The following is a 16864-nucleotide window of genomic DNA, read 5'->3' on the forward strand; positions in this document are numbered from 1 at the left end:
CTTTTTTCTTTTTTTCCTTTTTTTTTTTTTTTTTTTTATTATTATTATTACGTATAATTAATTATAAAAAAGAAAAAAAGAAAAAAAAATTTTTTTTTTTTTTTTTTTTATTTTCGCCCCGAAAAGGGAGAGAAAAAAAAAAGAAAATTTTTTTTTTTTTTGTTCCGAAAGAAACCATCGAATGATTTCCCAAAGGCATAAAAAACCATTTTTTCCCGTTTAAAGTGAATATTTATGTTTGTATTAGAATTTTCTTTTTTTTTTTTTTTTTTTTTTTTCTTTCGAATTATTATTATTATTATCATTTTTTTTTTGTTTGTTTTCTTCCTTTAAACTTTTAGATTTGTTTATTAGATATGAAAAGGCGTTCGCTGGAGGATAAAACAAAAAACAAAAAAAAAAAAAAAGAAAAGAAAATTTTTTTACTTTTTTCGTTTTATTGCGTGGAGGAAAAACAAAAAAAAAAAAAAAAAAAAATTTATTTTCAAAAGGTTTATTACACGAAATGACCAAATCCGCCGTTCGTTTTTCGAATCCGCCGTTTTTTTTTTTTTTTTTTTTCTATTAGAAGAAAAAGGAAAAAATTAAGAAAATGGAAAGGGAAAGAAAGGGAAGGGGAGGGAGCGGAAAAAGTAGGAAAAGGATGTAACAAAAAAAAAAAAAAAAAAGAAAACTTCCGAGTACAAAATTTGAACCTTTTAATTGTTTTTCGTGATTTTTATAACAGAGGAAGAAAAAAAAACGAAACCTTCTCACGCTATTATACCCAATCAAAAAAATAAAAATGCATTAAAGGTTTACCTGAAGGAAATGATGGGGGGAGGGGGCGTGGGGGTTGAGGGGAGTTTGAAGGGGGTGCGTGTGCGTGCGTGCGTGTGTGTGTGTGTGCTAAGAGAAAAGAGATATTTATTTTCTTGGTTCATGTTTCCTTTTTTTTTTTTTTTTTTTATATTTATTAGAAAAAACAAGAAAAGTTTTCGATTTTACATCATTAGTTGAATTCACTTCCTTTATTTCCTTTTTTTTTCCTTTTTTTTCCTTTTTTTCTTTTTCATTTTCTAAAAAAAAAAAAAAAAAAATTTTTTTTTTTTCCAAGTTTTTGATGATGAAACGTTTTTTTTTTTTTTTACGAAAAACAATTTATATAAATATATATATATATATATAGTTTTTATTTTTTGAGAAAAAGGAAGAAAACCTTTGGAAAAAATTTTTTTCCTTTGTCTAAAAAATTCATTAGGATAATTGACTCTTTTGCGAATATCGAAAATAAAAAATAAAAAAAAATTTTGTCCAGCTGAAAAATTTATTGTGTGAGGGGGGGGGGTGGGAGGAAAGTGAAAAATTGATGTAAGTAGTAAAAAGAGAAGAAGAAGAAGGGAAGATGAAGGGATTAGGGGAAAGGAAAAGGGGGAGGGGAAGGGAGGGTCATGGACCAAAAAAAAAAAATGGAGAGAATGAAATCATTAATTTTAAAATAGAAATCGACAGTAGTTTTTTTTTTTTTTTTTTTTTTTTTCATCACGGAGATAACTCAATATATGGTTTAATGTGTGTGTGAGAGAGAGAGAGAGAGAGAAAAGGCGAGAAAAAGGAAAAAATAAAAAATAAAAGTTGAGACTTGATTTGTCTCTCGGGAAATTCTTTTGTGATTTAAAGTTCTAGAAAATTCTTTTTTTTTTTTTTATAAAATAGAATAAATTGCGATAGTTTAAATTATACTCGAAATAATAAAATTTTATAATTATTATTATTATTATTATTTATTTATAATTTATGTTTTGGTATCTTAAACTTTTTTTTTCTTTTTCGTTGTGACCCCCCAACCCCTCTCCCCGAGGTGAAATTTATTTATAAACGCCATCGGATTTTCTCAAAAGGGAATAAATAGACTTTTCAAAAGGGGGGGGGAATACTTTGACCAAATTCAGTTTTTCCCCTGCGTTAAATTTTCCACGGCGGGAGGTTCTTCTGAGGGCGACAAACGTTTTAAAGGGCTTAACCTTTTAAGTTGAATTTCAACCTCATTCCAAAGGGACGAAAATCTTTTAATTTCCTTCGCTATGTGAAAGGTTTAAATGAGCGTTTGTGTAACCTCTTTTGTCAAGGGTGCGTAAAAACAAAAACACTTTTTAAAAAAATCCTTTACCAACCTTTTCGGAAAAATATATTTTAAAACTCGAAACAAAGTTTTTTTTTTGAAAAAAAAAAAAAAAAAAAGAGGATAAGAAGTGGTTGTTGGTGGTGGTGGTGGTGGCGGCGGCGGCGGTTGTACAGGTTGTGGGCATGCTTGTCAACCTGTCTACCACACGCACGCACACGCACGAAAATTCAATTGAATTTATTGTAAATTGTAACGGTTGAAAAATTTTTTAAAAGGAATGATTTTCGAAAACGACAGACAAATTTTTTTTTTTTTTTTTTTTTTTTCGTTTATCGATCGACGTTAAAGTCAAATGTATTTTTTTTTTGCATCGTAAATATTTGACAAAATATCGAACAAAATAAGAACATCATCATCATCATCATTAACGACAAACCTTTATTACTTCGAAAATTGCATCCAACTCTCTACCCCCGTCCACCACCTCAGGCAACCAACTTTATTTTTTATTTTTTTTTCCTTACCCGAAAGATAAATATTTATACAAAGAGGAAAGGAAAGGAAAGGAGTAAAGGAAAATACGTTAAAAAAAGTTTTTAGTTGTGAAATACCATAAGGTAAGTCACAGAAAAGTTAATTCCGAGTAAATTTGAAATGTTGGTAAAAAGGTTTTCGTGTCGATCCATTTTTCGGCCTAAAGCAATGAACCGGCCAACTATTGACGAGAAAACCAACGATCCGTCACGTCTTTTTACTCAAAGCTTAAACTCCTCAAGGGATTATTTTTTTGGACCAAAAAGTAAAAAAAAAAAGGGAAAACTTTATTTATATATATATATATCTATCCATATATGAGAAGAAAATGGGATTTATAACTTGGTAAAAAGAAAATATTTTATTAACATTGGGTAATTCACTTTCTTTTCTCTCTCTCTCTCTCCCAACCTTTCGACAAAGGTTTCAACGAACAAACCTTTATTAATTCAATAATAAAAAGAAAAGAAGAAAAAGAAGAAGAAGAAAAAAAAAGTAATAATAATAATTTTTATCGGATTATAAGAGTTTTCCGCTCTTTTTTTCAACTTTTTCTTTTTCTCTCTCTCTCCCTCTCTCTTTTCCCTCTCTCTCTCTCTCTCTCTCTCTCTCTACTTTTTCCCATTCAATTGAACGTTATAAAAAAAAAAAAAAAAATTATTTAAATCCTAAAAATAAGATGAAACGATGGATTTATCTGGAAATTCCAGCCAAGACTTTTTTTTTTTTTTTTTTTTATTTAATAAGCCAATGAAATTTGTTTTTCTTCGGATTAAATTTAAAAAAAAAAAAAAAAAAAATTTTTTTTTTTTTTTTATTATCCCCATATTTTTTACCCCGGGAACAAATTGAACTTTTTTGTCAAATTCATCATTTAAATTAAAATCGGTGGAGGGGGGGGGGGGAAACAATTTTTTAATTTTTTTTGTTTTCTCCCCCTCTCACATCGTCGGTTTTCCCCCACATTTCGTTCCCTCATTTCCCCCACCCACCCTTACCTCTATAATTTTACAAATTTTTTTTTAATATACATATATATGAGATCCGGTAATTATTGTAATACGGGAATTATGGGTTTAAAAAAAAAAAAAAAAAAAAAAACCCGCGGCCTTGAAAAGCGTTTCCTGATTCGTTGATAAATATTATGACGTCATAGTTGGGGAAAGGGGGTAAAAATTTTGACGGGTCAATAGATTTTATCATATGTTAAATAAACGGGATCGTGGCGGAACGAGACGGAGGAGGAAGAAGGGGTGAAACAGTCGATGGGCGGGAAAGGGTGGAGTGGAGTGATGTGGGGGGTAGGATGATACGTATAAGGTTATTATGTATAACTTTAATTATTTTTGTTTCGCGATGGTTTTCTTGATGAAAAAAAAAAAAAAAAGAAAAAAAGAAAATTGTAGAATTTCCTGGCTTGGGACCAAATTTTTATCGTCTCACGCAACGTTGAACGGCTATTCTGTTAACGTTTATTTTTTGTTTTATGCCTTTAAAAATTTTTGGCAGAGAAAGTTTAAATAAAAAGAAAGAAAAAACAAAAAAAAAAAAAAAACCAAAACCAAAAACCAAAATTCTACTTGACTTTTCATTGTTAAATAATAAAAAATAAATAAATTGCCAAAAAAAATTTTTATATCCGATGAATTTTTTTTAAAGAAAAACACACACACGCACACGCACGCACAAACACAAACAAAAAAAAATAAAAAATTTCCAATTTTCATAGACGAACGAAAAAGTTGGGGAAAAAAGTAGCGAACGTAGATATAAAAAAAGGCGCGAAAATTCAAAAACAAAAAAAAATGTTTTTTTTGTTTGACGTATGACTTATTTAAAAAAAAAATAAAAAAAAAAGAGATGGAAACCCCCCCCCCTTTTTTTTAAACAAAAAAAAGCAAAAAAAAAACGGAGGGGGGAGAGACGAGGGAGAGGGAAGGAAGCATGAATAATTATTCAAACAAATATTGTGTTTTTTTTTTTTTTTTTTTTTTTTTTTTTGGAATGGAAAAGAGGAAGTTGCTAATGAGAAAAAAGATCATTTTCATTTCTTTTATTTAAGAGAAACTTTTTAATGAACGACTCCAGTTGCAAAATTAGAAAAAAAAAAAAAAAAAAAAATTTTTTTTTTTTTTTTTTTTTTTTGGAAAATTCATGAGAAGAAGGCTCATTAAAAAATTACTTTTTTTTTTTTTTAAAAAAAAAAAAATTTTTTTTCGTTCATTCGTTTGTTCGAAATTCTGTAGGGAAAAAAATAAAAAAAAAAAAAAAGAAAAACTTTTCACATTTTTAACACATAAAAATAATATAGATATTTTGTTTGCAGAATTTATTGTGCTTTTTTATTATTATTATTATTATATATAAATAAATAAATAAATATGAACAATATCTCGTATTTGTATAAAATTAAATAAACGCGTTTTTTTTTTTTTAAATAAATAAATAAATAAATAATGTTTTCTTCTTCTCGACACGTATCGATTAAATTAAATTTTTATTTTTATGAAAAGTTTTTTTTTTTTTTTTTCATTCGATTCGTAAATCTCTTTCTATTTATTTATTTTATTTATTTATTTTTTGAGTTTTAATTTTTGTTTTTTGTGCCACGTTAAAGTGGGGGGAAAAAAAAAAAAAAGAAAGAAAACTCGGAAAACCATTTTTTAATATTAAGTTCGGGAAAAGAAAAAGAGGAAGAAGAAGAAGAAGGAGGAAAAAAAAGAATTAAATTATTATTTGTGTTTTGTAACAAGGCTACCAACTTTTACCGTTGTTTTCACTTTCTTTTTCTACTCCCCTCTCTCTCTCTGTCTCTCTCTCTTCCTGTCAAGGGTGTACGTGCGTGTGTGAGTGGGTGCGTGTGAAACAATTTTAAAAGAAAGAGAAGAAAACTTGAAAAAAGTTTTGCGAATCAACTAATTTCAAACTATGTTTTTATGTTATTATTTTATTTCTTTTCTAAAAGCCTTATCATGTCTCTTTATTATCATTATCATCGTTATTATTATTATTATTATTTATTATTATTATTGTTATTATTATTATTATTATTATTATTATTATTATTTTAACTCTTGTATAACACGACCGAAACGAACGTTTATGGTTTTTTTTTTTTTTTTTTTTGTCGGAACTTATTTAATCGCAATCAATGTTATTGTTAATACAAAATCAAATCGTTTTCTAAGGAGCGAACGAACGAACGAACGAATGAATGAATGAATGATTGATTGATTGGATGGTTGGTTGAAATGAATTTTCTGCAACTTTCACTTTATGGTTAATTCATTTATAACGATTTCATTATCTTTTGAGTAGTATCAAAATCCCGTTGGATTCTATTTCCGTTTATTCCTTATTTCCATTGTTTATCTATTCTAATTACAATCAACAACGACAACAACGACAAACAGATGGTTTGGACGATGGTGATTACTTGGAACCTCTTAAATTAAATAACCGATTTACATTTTATAATTAATTAGTTAATCCAATAATAATAATAATAATAATAATAATAATAATAATTATAAAATTTTGTATTGAAATTTTAGGGAAGGAATCGAGGTCAAGTTTAGGTTTTTGTTTGATTGGTTGATTGATTGATTGATTGTTTAAAAAGATTCATCTTGTAACGTTTTTTAAAAAACTTTGGTCTTAATTACCCTTTAATCAAATTTTTTATAACTATTATCATTATTATTATCTCTATTAAATTTATTGGCTTTAAGCTCTGTGTAATGGCCGAAAATTGTTTTTATGCGCTTTTACCGGATTTGTCAAAAATAAAATGAAAAACATTTTCATTGTTTGAATCAAAAAAAATTGTGTGTGTGAGAGAGAGAGAGAGAGAGAGAGAGAGAGAGAGAGAGAGATTGACTTGGAAGGATTTACTATTTTTTAAAATTAAAATATATCTTTTAACGAATGAATAATAATAATAATTTTTCTTGGTAACAAGAGTAATAATTACGACGTTGACATTTGTAATTGAAAATAAATTTTTTTTCCCCCGTTTTGGTGATGACGTAAGGAGGGGGGAGGGAGGAGGGTGTAAAACATTAAATCGGTGTGGCAACAAGTCGATCACGACATTTTTTTTTTTTTTTTTAGTTTTTGTTAGATAAAAAATTTTATGCATTCTCAAAAGTTGGCAACACTTTATTTTCTATATTTATTGCTTTGAAAGCAAAAATTTTTTTAATAATCATTAACCTTTCCTTTTTTTTTTTTTTGCGTGTGTTAAAAAGAGAAGAAGAAGAAGGAAAAAAAAAAAATTTAAAATTGAATTAAATAATAATAATTAATTCAAGTTTTTGAGAGAGAGTGAGAGAGAGAGAGAGAGAGAAACAAATTTATTATAAACAAAATTTAATATGGGGGGGGGGGGTAAAATTTCAAAAATTTTTTTTTTTTTTTTTATTAAACTTAAATCATGATGAACCATCTCTCTCTCTCTCTCTCTCTGTCTCTCTCACTCTCTTTCCCCGACTCATTTATTTTTCCCTTTTCTTTTATATATATCTTTCTCTTTCTCTTTCTTTTTCTCCAAACCTTTTTCACCAAAAACTTTCATATTTGTTACTTTAGATAAGGATTCACTCATGTGAAAGTTATTATCAGACTCAATAAATTGTGTTACCGAAATTCTGATTTTAAACAAAATTCAATTTCTTATATTTTTTTTTTTCTCTTTATTTTCTTTGCAAAATGAAAATAATAGAAAGAAAAATTATTATTATTATTATTATTTTTTTTCCTACAGTTTTTTGTTTGCCAGCAGTTGGTAATAATGGTTTTACTTGTTCTTAAACAAGTAAAATTAATTGAAAATCGCTTTTGTAATTTTTTTTCTTTAATACAAAAAAAAAAAAAAAAAAAAAAAAGGAAAAAATGTAGTGAGAAGAAAACTTTTTTTTTTTTTTTTTGACAATAATAATAATAATAATAATGATAATCTTTCTTCAACTATCTCGTCGCAAAAGTTTTTCTTTTCTTTCTCCCCCTTTCCCCCTCCATCCCCCTCTTCCCGTTCGATAAATGAATGCACAAGAATTTTTTTTTACCCAAGTTTGTTTGTTATTTCTTTGACCAAAGGTCAACAACGAAAAAAAAAAAAAAAAAAATTGACTTTCAAAATGATCGTTTCAAAATGTATATTTATAGACAAAACTAAAAAGGAAAAAAAAGGAAAAAAAAAAGAAAAAGGAAAACTAATAAAAAGATATTGTAAAAATACTCTCAAAGGTATAATAATAATCCATTGAATAAATTTAAATAATAAAACAAAAAAAAAATTTTTTTCGTCTTTTTAACTTTTTTAAGGGGGAAACCAAACAAAACAAAAACCCAAAAAAAAAAAAAAAAGCAAGAAAGCAAAAAAAAAGTAAAAAAAGTAAAAAAAATTTGAGGGTGAAAAAAAAAAAAAAAAAAAAAACATAAAATTTTAGATGTTTAATTTCGTAGGGGCTTTTGAAGAATAATCAAAAAAAAAAAAAAAAAAAAAAAACCTCTTGGTAAAATAATGATAATAATAATAATAATAATGATAAGAAACGAGGGGTTGATTTTATTAGAATGTGAGAAAGTAAACTTTTTCTGAACAACAACGTGGGGGGGGGGAAAAAAGAAAAAAAAAAATATACCGAAGTCTATTTGTTTTGAGTCATCATCATCATTATCATCATCATCGTCATGTTCATCTTCTGCGCTTGACACATCTTCAACATTTTTCGTCCCTTAAAAAAAAACAAGAAAAAATTTTTTTCTCCTAACACAACTGCCATTTCTCCCTTCCCCTTCCCTCTCCACATCTCCCCTTTGCTTTGATGAAAGGACATTAAAGACAGAAAAAAAAAGATATTTTTTTAAACGAGGTCGCAAATAATAATTAAATTTTAAAAAAATCCTTGACGTCATCAACCGGAAACAAACGAAATTCGTGATTTTTTTTTTTTTTTTGCTATGGGAAATTTTTTAAATATGTCCATCGTAAAATGTTTTAAAAATTATTTAAAAAAAAAATTTTCGTCGTCGTTTATTCACACGTTGATATATGCGAAGGTTAGTCAAAAGGTTGAACCGAAAGGTTAAACCTAAACGTTTCATTTTCCTTTTACTCCTTTTCCTTTTTTTTCCAACATACGTACGTATATTTTTTTCCCTTCTTCTTCTTCTACTTCTTCCTGGACAAAAATCATTTAATGCGATATTATTTTTTTTTACTGTTGTATCGTGTAAAATTGTTGTTGTTGTTGTCGTTGTTGGCGTTGTTTCTGTTGTTGTTGTTGTTTTTCTTCCTGTTTTCACACAAGCGGTGTCAGATAACACAACGTGGAACGACACTTGACAATCCCGTTGCCATGACAATAACCGGATCTTAGAGAGAGACATTAACTAATGATCTTTACCAAATAAGATCCTCCCCTCCTCCTACCCCTTCCTCCCCCCCCGCATACCGGGATCAAATGGCTAAAAACGAAAAACCCGCAACTTTTTATTCCGACACGTATTCGCCTTTAGGAAAAGAATACGACTTTGGGTTGTTTGTCTCCTGCCACGTCATTTTTCTTTTCTCTCATTACTACCTTTTTTTTTATCCTTTTTTTTTCCTTTTTTTTTTTTATCTCGTAAAATTTATTATAAACGTTTTATTTAAATTAAAAAAAAAAGGAAAAAACGAAAAAAAAGGAAAAAATTTTAAATATCTATTCTTTTGTTTTTCTTTTTTTTTTTTTTTCTTTTCGTACTTATTTTTCAAAGCTTAAGGGGAAAAAAACAAAAAAAATGTATACGTATATAAAAAGAAGAAGAGGAAGAAGAAGAAAAGAGAGTAAATAAAGAGTTAATAAAATTGATTGAAAAACCGAAAATTAAAATGAGAAAAAAAAAAGAAAAAAGAAGGAAAACAGAAACGTTTTTTTCTTTTTTTTTTTTTTATTGTGATAGATAATTCTTGAGCCTAAAAAATAAATTTTGTACATAAAAAAGGAAGGGTTGAAAAGGAAAAAAAAAAAAAAAGGAAAACTTTTGCGAATGTAATGTAATTTTATTATAAAGCTGATGATACAGAGAATTTTTAATAAAATGGAAAGAAATAAAGTCTATACATATATAAAAAGAGAAGAAATAAAAAAAAAAAAAAAAAAACAACAACATCAACAACAACAACAAGAACAAGAACACAAAAGGAAAAAAAAAAACAGATAGATAGAAAGAAAGAATGAAAGGAAGGAAAGGATAGAAAAAGGAAAGAAAAAAGAAAAAAAAAGTAAATAAAATTTTGAAAGGGTTGGGAGTGAGTGGGTGGGTAGGGAGGGGAGAAGGAGGGTAAGGGGTGGGGGAGAGGAGGAGGAGGAGGGAAAAAAAGATTAAATGAAAAGAACGAGAGAGACACTCTATGAAGATACGTATACACATTTTTTAATTAATTTCAAAGAAAAGCAAACTTGATACTTGGAATCTTTTCTTTTTCTTCTTCCACTTTTTTTTTTTTTTTTTTTTTTTTCGGGTCTTTAACAAAAACTTGTCAAATCTTCTTTCCATGAATCTGAGAAGAAGATGTTTCCAACTGACTAAAGTTAAAAGAGGAAATGAGAAAGCGAAGAAACTCAGCAGGAGGATTACAGTTTTCCTAGCCTTTTTTTTTTTTTTTTTAACTTTAAAAACCTCTCCTCTCTTTTCTTTTTTCCTTTCCTTTCCTTCCTTTCTTCCTTCCTTACTTCCTTCCTTCCTTTCCTTCATTCCACCTTTTCTATCTTTCTTCCATTTTCTTTATTTTATTCTCACCACCTATCCCCCCCTTTTTTTTACTTGATTCAAAACAAACGAAACTTTTTACTATTATTATTATTAGTACGATTGAGAGGAACGGCGATGACAATTACGACCGTTATAAGAAAGGACAAACAAGAAATTTTTTTTTTACGAAAAAAAAAAAAAAAACTTTTTTAAACTGGGTTGATGATGGCAAAATTGAAATTCCACAATATCCATTTTAAGTACACACGCACACACACACACACACAAGTTTTGGTTTTTGTGGTGTTGCAATTTTAATCAGTTGTCTTTTGTCTTTCAGAAAGTTTCAACTAATAACCTCCGGCACTTCATTAAAATCTCGTGTCAGGTTCGTGATAGCCATTTTGAAATTTAACTTTAATTTCTTGACTATTTAACGGAGTGTTGTTTGTTGTTGTTGTTTTCGTTGTTTTCGAATTGTTTTAATAACTTTTAATTCTTTTAATTTTTTTTATTTTATTTCTCTCCCTCCCTCCCTCCTCCCCAACTTTTATTTATTTATTTTTTTCTTTTTGCCAAAAAAAATAGAAAAAAAAAAACAATTAATTTCCATCGTAATTAAAAAAAAAAAAAAAAAAAAGTCATCATTAAATGACGTTAATTGAAATGAAAATTCATTATTATTATTATTATTATTATTATTATTATTATCCACCATTAAACACGACAAGGCTACTTGTCGGAGTTTTTAAGTATTTATCCGAGGTTTCTACCCGATTCCTTAGGGACAAATACTCGAATTTCGGTGGTGCCACTTATTATAAGATAGCACCACATCAATTCTTGAAGGTCTTCCTGAGTCCGTCTTTTTCGATGGGAACGATTTGTCTCCTGAACTGGGCTCCGGTGACTAACATCTTTGGAGTGGCCAGGGTCAGAAGCAGTGAAATTCACGTTCTCGTCGAGCTGCCTCAGGTCGACAGTAGAACAAGATTTGTTTTTTGGTTCTTACTTTGTCTTGTTCTCATTTTTTTTGCTCTTTTTAAGCCAACAGCACGTGGCGTTCTCAGACGGTCACCCATCCAAGTTTGCACCACGCCCGATGCTGCTTAACTTCGGTGATCGTACGGGAACCGGTGTGACCAGCACGCTATGGCCGTTGGCTTTTATTATTATTATTATTATTATTATTATTATTATTATTATTATTTTAAATCGTCGAAATTTAATGAAAGCAAATTTTTTTACGAGGCAGACGCGCATATATCATGTCAAAGGAAAAGAAAATCGTTGAAACAATTATCGAAAGCGATAAAAAAAAAAAAAAAAAAAAAAAAAAAAAAAGAAAAAAAAGTCTTGGGGAAAACAAAAAAAAAAAAAAAAAAAAAAAAAAAAAAAAAAAATATTTGACGAGCTGTCGATCGATTGTCGTCATAGAGTGAGTGAAAATATTATTATTTAAATTTGCCATAATTCAAAGCCTTTCCTCCCCCGCCCCCTCCTCCTTTAACAATAAATCAAAAAAAAAAAAGAAAATGACGTCTCTGATAAAAATAAATAAGAAGAGAGAAAGAGAGAGAGAGAGAGAGAGAGAGAGAGAGAGAGAGAGAGAGAGAGAGAGAAAGAATTCAAAAATGAAAATAATAAAATTTTGTATATATATATATATATATATATATCTACGATGTTCTAACGCTTAAATGGGGAAAATATGAGGTTTAAAGTTAAGAATGAGAGTGTGAGAATGTAGAAAATAAGGAGGATGATGTGGCGTTTGGTGGATATAAAATGGATGATGGGAGATGGTAGTAGTAGTAGTGGTGGTGGTGGTGGTAAGAGAGAGAGAGAGTGAGAAACGGGTTTGGCCAAGGGTTGAAACAGGAAACCCAAAGGACGACTAACAAGAATTTATAGCACGTATCTTGTGCTCCGCGTTGGCCGCATCCTTACACAAGGATTCACCACATTTTGCTCTTTATCTTCTACTGAATTATTTTAACTTTTGCTTTTTTTTTTTTTTTTTTTAAATAAATAAAATAAAAATAAATAATAATAATAATAATAATAATAAAAGTTAAAACTTAAGCAAACGACTAACTTTTCTTTTTTTTTTTTGTTTTGTTAATTAAATTTTATTGTATTTAAATAAAAAAAAAAGCTTTTTTTTTTTTTTAATAGAATAAATTATTAGCATGTAAAAATTATGAATATGAAAGCCCCCTATCGCTTCCGCCCCCGCGAAAACTCCCGAAATAAAAAAAAGGATAAGAACATAGAGTGAGAGAGAGAGAGAGAGAGAGAGAGAGAGAGAGAGAGAGAGAGAGAGAGAGAGAAATAAAATGGTGGCAGTAGTGGAAAAAAAAAAAAAAAAAAAAACGGAGAATAATCCGAAAATTTTTTTAACATTTTTATATTTACAATAACGAAATTTATATTACATATCATATAACTAAAGCCCATTAAAAACCATAAAAAAAAGTAAAAATGCTTTTACTCTTGAATTTTACTTTTTTTTTCTAGAGAGAAAGAGAGAGTGAGAGAGAGAGTAAAAAAAAAATATGGCGTAATTTGCCTTGTCGGCCATTAAATGTAACCGTTAAATTAAGTTCATAAACAATTCGGCCGATGAATTATTATTTTTTTTTTTTTTTTAAATAATGATTTCTATTTTCATTTCAAAAAAAAAAAAAAAAAAAAAAAAATTTTGAAAAATGATAATGATGATGCTGTGAAACACCCCCCTCCCCCATCCTCATCCTTCTCGAGTTTAAATTTTCCAGAAATTTCTTCTCCCCTCTCCTTTTCCGCTTCTCTACTCCACGTCCTATTTCAATACAACACAAGCAGATAAACAGGCTGGAAGACAGGGGACCAGGCCCACGCCCTCACTCTCTCTCTCTCTCTCTTTCTCTCTTTCATTCATCTCTTTAACTATCTCTCTCTCTTTCTCTTTCCCCCTTCCCCCCCCCCACCTTAACTCGCGAATTTATGATAAAAACCGTAAATTTCAAAATTTATTTTACTAATTATATTTTAAATTATTGATTAATTTATAAAAGGAAAACCAAAATTTAAATAATAACCTTTAAAAAAAGGTTGAGTTTCATTTATTATTATTATTATTATTATTATTATTATGAGAAAGAAAGAGAAAGGGGTATAAAATTAGGAAGTGAGAGAGAGAAAGAGAGAGAGAGAGAGATGGATGAAAACAATGATGGAAAACGTTTTCGCGGTAGTAGTTTAAAGTTTTAGGATTCAAAAACGTTTTTTTTTTTTTTTTTTTTTTTATGCCATCAAGAGCAGAAATGAAGGAAAAGGAACGCAGTGACAGTAACAGGAACGCCAACCTCGCCAACCTTTTTTCCTTTTTTTTTCCTTTTTTTTTTTTTTCATTTATCCTTTTGATATTCTTAATGGGGGTTACATTGTAAAAAGTTTTCCTTTGTTTAAATTATTATTATTATTAATTTTTTTTATTTATTTATTTACGTTTCGATTTGTTTAATTAAAAAAAAAAAAAAAAAAAAAGGAAAAAAAGAAAAAGTGATAATTTTTTTTCTTTCTTTTTCCGGGGAATCGTATTCAATTTTATTTAACCTTTGAAATTTTACCTTTGTTTTGTGAATAATAATATCATAAAGTGAAAAAGGTAACTTTGTTGTTATTTGTTTAAAAAAAAAAAGAAAGAAAAGAATCAGTTTTCGAAAAATAAATTAAAAAAAAAAAAGGAGGGAGGTTTAATAATATTTCGCGTTTTTTTCTCTCTCTCTCTCTTTTTCTTCCGTCTGTTTGATTGCTCTATATATCAAAAAAAGAAAAAAAAAAAAAAAAGGAAAAAAAAAACCCGTGGGAATTTTGTTTGCCCCTCATCTTGTTTTTCTAATTCGACTTCCTTGCCAACTTCATTCCTAGTTCCAAGCCAAATTCCCTCATTCTTCCCCCCCCCCTTTTTTTTTTACTCAGATTTTTCCTTTCTCTCTCTCTCTTATTCTTCCCTATCATTTTTTACTATCGTCTTCTTCTTTCTTTGTCTCTCTTTTTTTTTTTTCTCATCATCATCTTCATCTTCTTTTTCTTCTTCTTCATCTGAGATTTATGAAATCTAATTTTGAATTTTTTATTTCATTTTTTTTTTTTTTTATCTATCTTATCTTTTGAGCCCCTTTCTCTCACTCTCTCTTTCTCTCTCTCCCGTTTCCCCTTCCTCCCCTTTTTTTTTTGTTTTCTTCACGCGATTTTTTTTTCTCTCTTTCTTATAAAGAAAAGAAAAATTTTATAAAATCACTTATTTGGCATAAATTAAATGACAAGAGAATTTTTAAACTTTATCGATTGTTTTTTGACACAAATTATTTTTCCTGTTGCTGTCGTTTCCATTTTTTTTCTCTCTCTCTCTTTTTTTTTTTATCCCCTTTTTATTAACGTAATCGTTTCTCCTTGATTTATATTTCAAAAACAAAATTTATATTACAAAAAAAAAAAAGAAAAGTTTTTTTTTTTTAACTTTTGCCATCGTTAGGTTTTCTGTCTTTGTTTATTCATTATTATTATTATTATTATTATTATTATTATTATTATTATAAAAATAAATAAGGTCGTTGCTGTACTTTTGTAGTTTTGTTATCGATAAACGACGAGAGTAGAGAGTCGAAACACGGATGACAAATCATTTTCATAAACGGGGAAAAAGAAAGAGAGAATGATGGTGGTGGTGGTTGTGATGGCGATTCAGGAAATAAGTAAACGGGAAAGGAAGGAAGGAAAAGGAAAAATGAAATGAATGGTAGACTTGCGGGGGAGGGTGGTGGTGGTAAAGGAGAATTCAAAAATTTTCAGTATACCCACGTCCCATTTCCCATTTCCTCCTCTTTATTTATTTTTTTTTTTTTGGACTCTCTCTCTCTCTCTCTCTCCTCCTTTTCGAGAGATAATTACTCCGGGAAAATAACAAAGGAAAGGATTAACCAAAACGAAAACAGGAAAATGCCATTATTTTCCTAGGGTAATAAATGTCCATGTAATTGGCGTTGTTCGATTTTTATTGCAATATCAGTCTCGGGGATGAATTGTTTCGGAAAACGATTTGTCATTTACTGAATTTTTTTTTTCTACTACAAAAAAAAAAAAAAAAAAAAAAAAAAACCCATGAAAGCCAGCTTCGTGTTTCATCTACTAATAAATCACCTTTTTTCCCCCTCCCCTTTCCCTATTCCCCTCTCGCTCCCCCCTCTCAAATTCATTCAATTCAAAATCAAAAAAAAAAAAAATTATTTTTTTTTTCTCTCATTTTTTTAATCGGATTTTTTCTCTCTCTCTTTCTCTCTTTCTCTCTCTCTCTCGATACGCATAAACAACCGGAAGTAAAAACTATATATGACACGAACGTATTTCGAATTTTTTTTTTTTAAATATACGACACGTTTTTCGTACGATAATTATTTAAGTTATTGTTTTTTTTTCTTTGATAATAATAATGATAATAAATAAAATATTATTATTAGTTGTAACGATTTTATCTAAATATATAATTTATCGTAATAATTTATTATTATTATTATTATTATTATTATTATTATTATTACTATTATTATTATTATTATTTAAATGACCGATTATAATTAAAAGAAAACTGAAAAAACGTTTGAAAATTTTTAATTTTTTTTTTTTTTTTTTTGGCTAAAACCACGTCGCGATTAATTTCTCTTAGTTAATTCGTAGTGGAGGGAGTAAAAAGGGGGTAAGGGAGGGGGGGTGATGGGGGGGCCAAAAAGGTTTTTAAAACTTTGTATTGTTTAAACACAAAAATTAATAATTTTTTTTATATCAAAAAACGAGTAAATAACTGTCAATATAAAAAAATGAAAAAAGGAAAGAAGGAAGGAAGGAAGGAAGGAAAAGGAAAAGGAAAGAAAAAAAATTGGCAATAGTCGAGAAAAGAGAAAAAAAAAAAAGAAGAAGGAAATTGTAAAAAATATAAAGAAGAAAAAAAAAATAATAATAATAATAATAAAAAAAGAAAAAAAAATTTTTTTTTTTTTTTTTATTTTTTATTTTTTTTCGATGGAGAAAAGTAATCAAAAAATTTAGTCCGACATGAACCTAAAATAGACAATTTTTTTTGCAACCTTTTTAGAAAACAGTTTAAAAAAAAAAAAAAATAGAAAAAAATAGGAAAAAAAGAAAAGAAAGAAAGAAAGAAAAAGAGGAAAGGAAATTTTTCTGGCAGGAAGAAGAAGAAAAAAAAAAAATTTTTTTTAAATCAGCAATTTTAGTTTGTTCAAACATGTAAAAAGAAAATGTAATATGAAGTTAATGAGGTAAAAAAAAAAAAAAAAAATTCCCCCCTCCCTCCCTCCCTGCTCACCCGTCTGGTTTTTTTCAGGTTTATTTTATTTTCGAAATGGCGGTGGTTTTCAAAAAAAAAAAAAAAAAAAAAATTTGAGTAAAAAAATAAATAAAAAAAATTTTCATGCGTCGAAATAA

The sequence above is a fragment of the Pediculus humanus genome, genomic scaffold, assembly GCF_000006295.1.
Source record: "Pediculus humanus corporis 1103172107590 genomic scaffold, whole genome shotgun sequence".
Lineage (NCBI taxonomy): Eukaryota > Metazoa > Arthropoda > Insecta > Psocodea > Pediculidae > Pediculus > Pediculus humanus.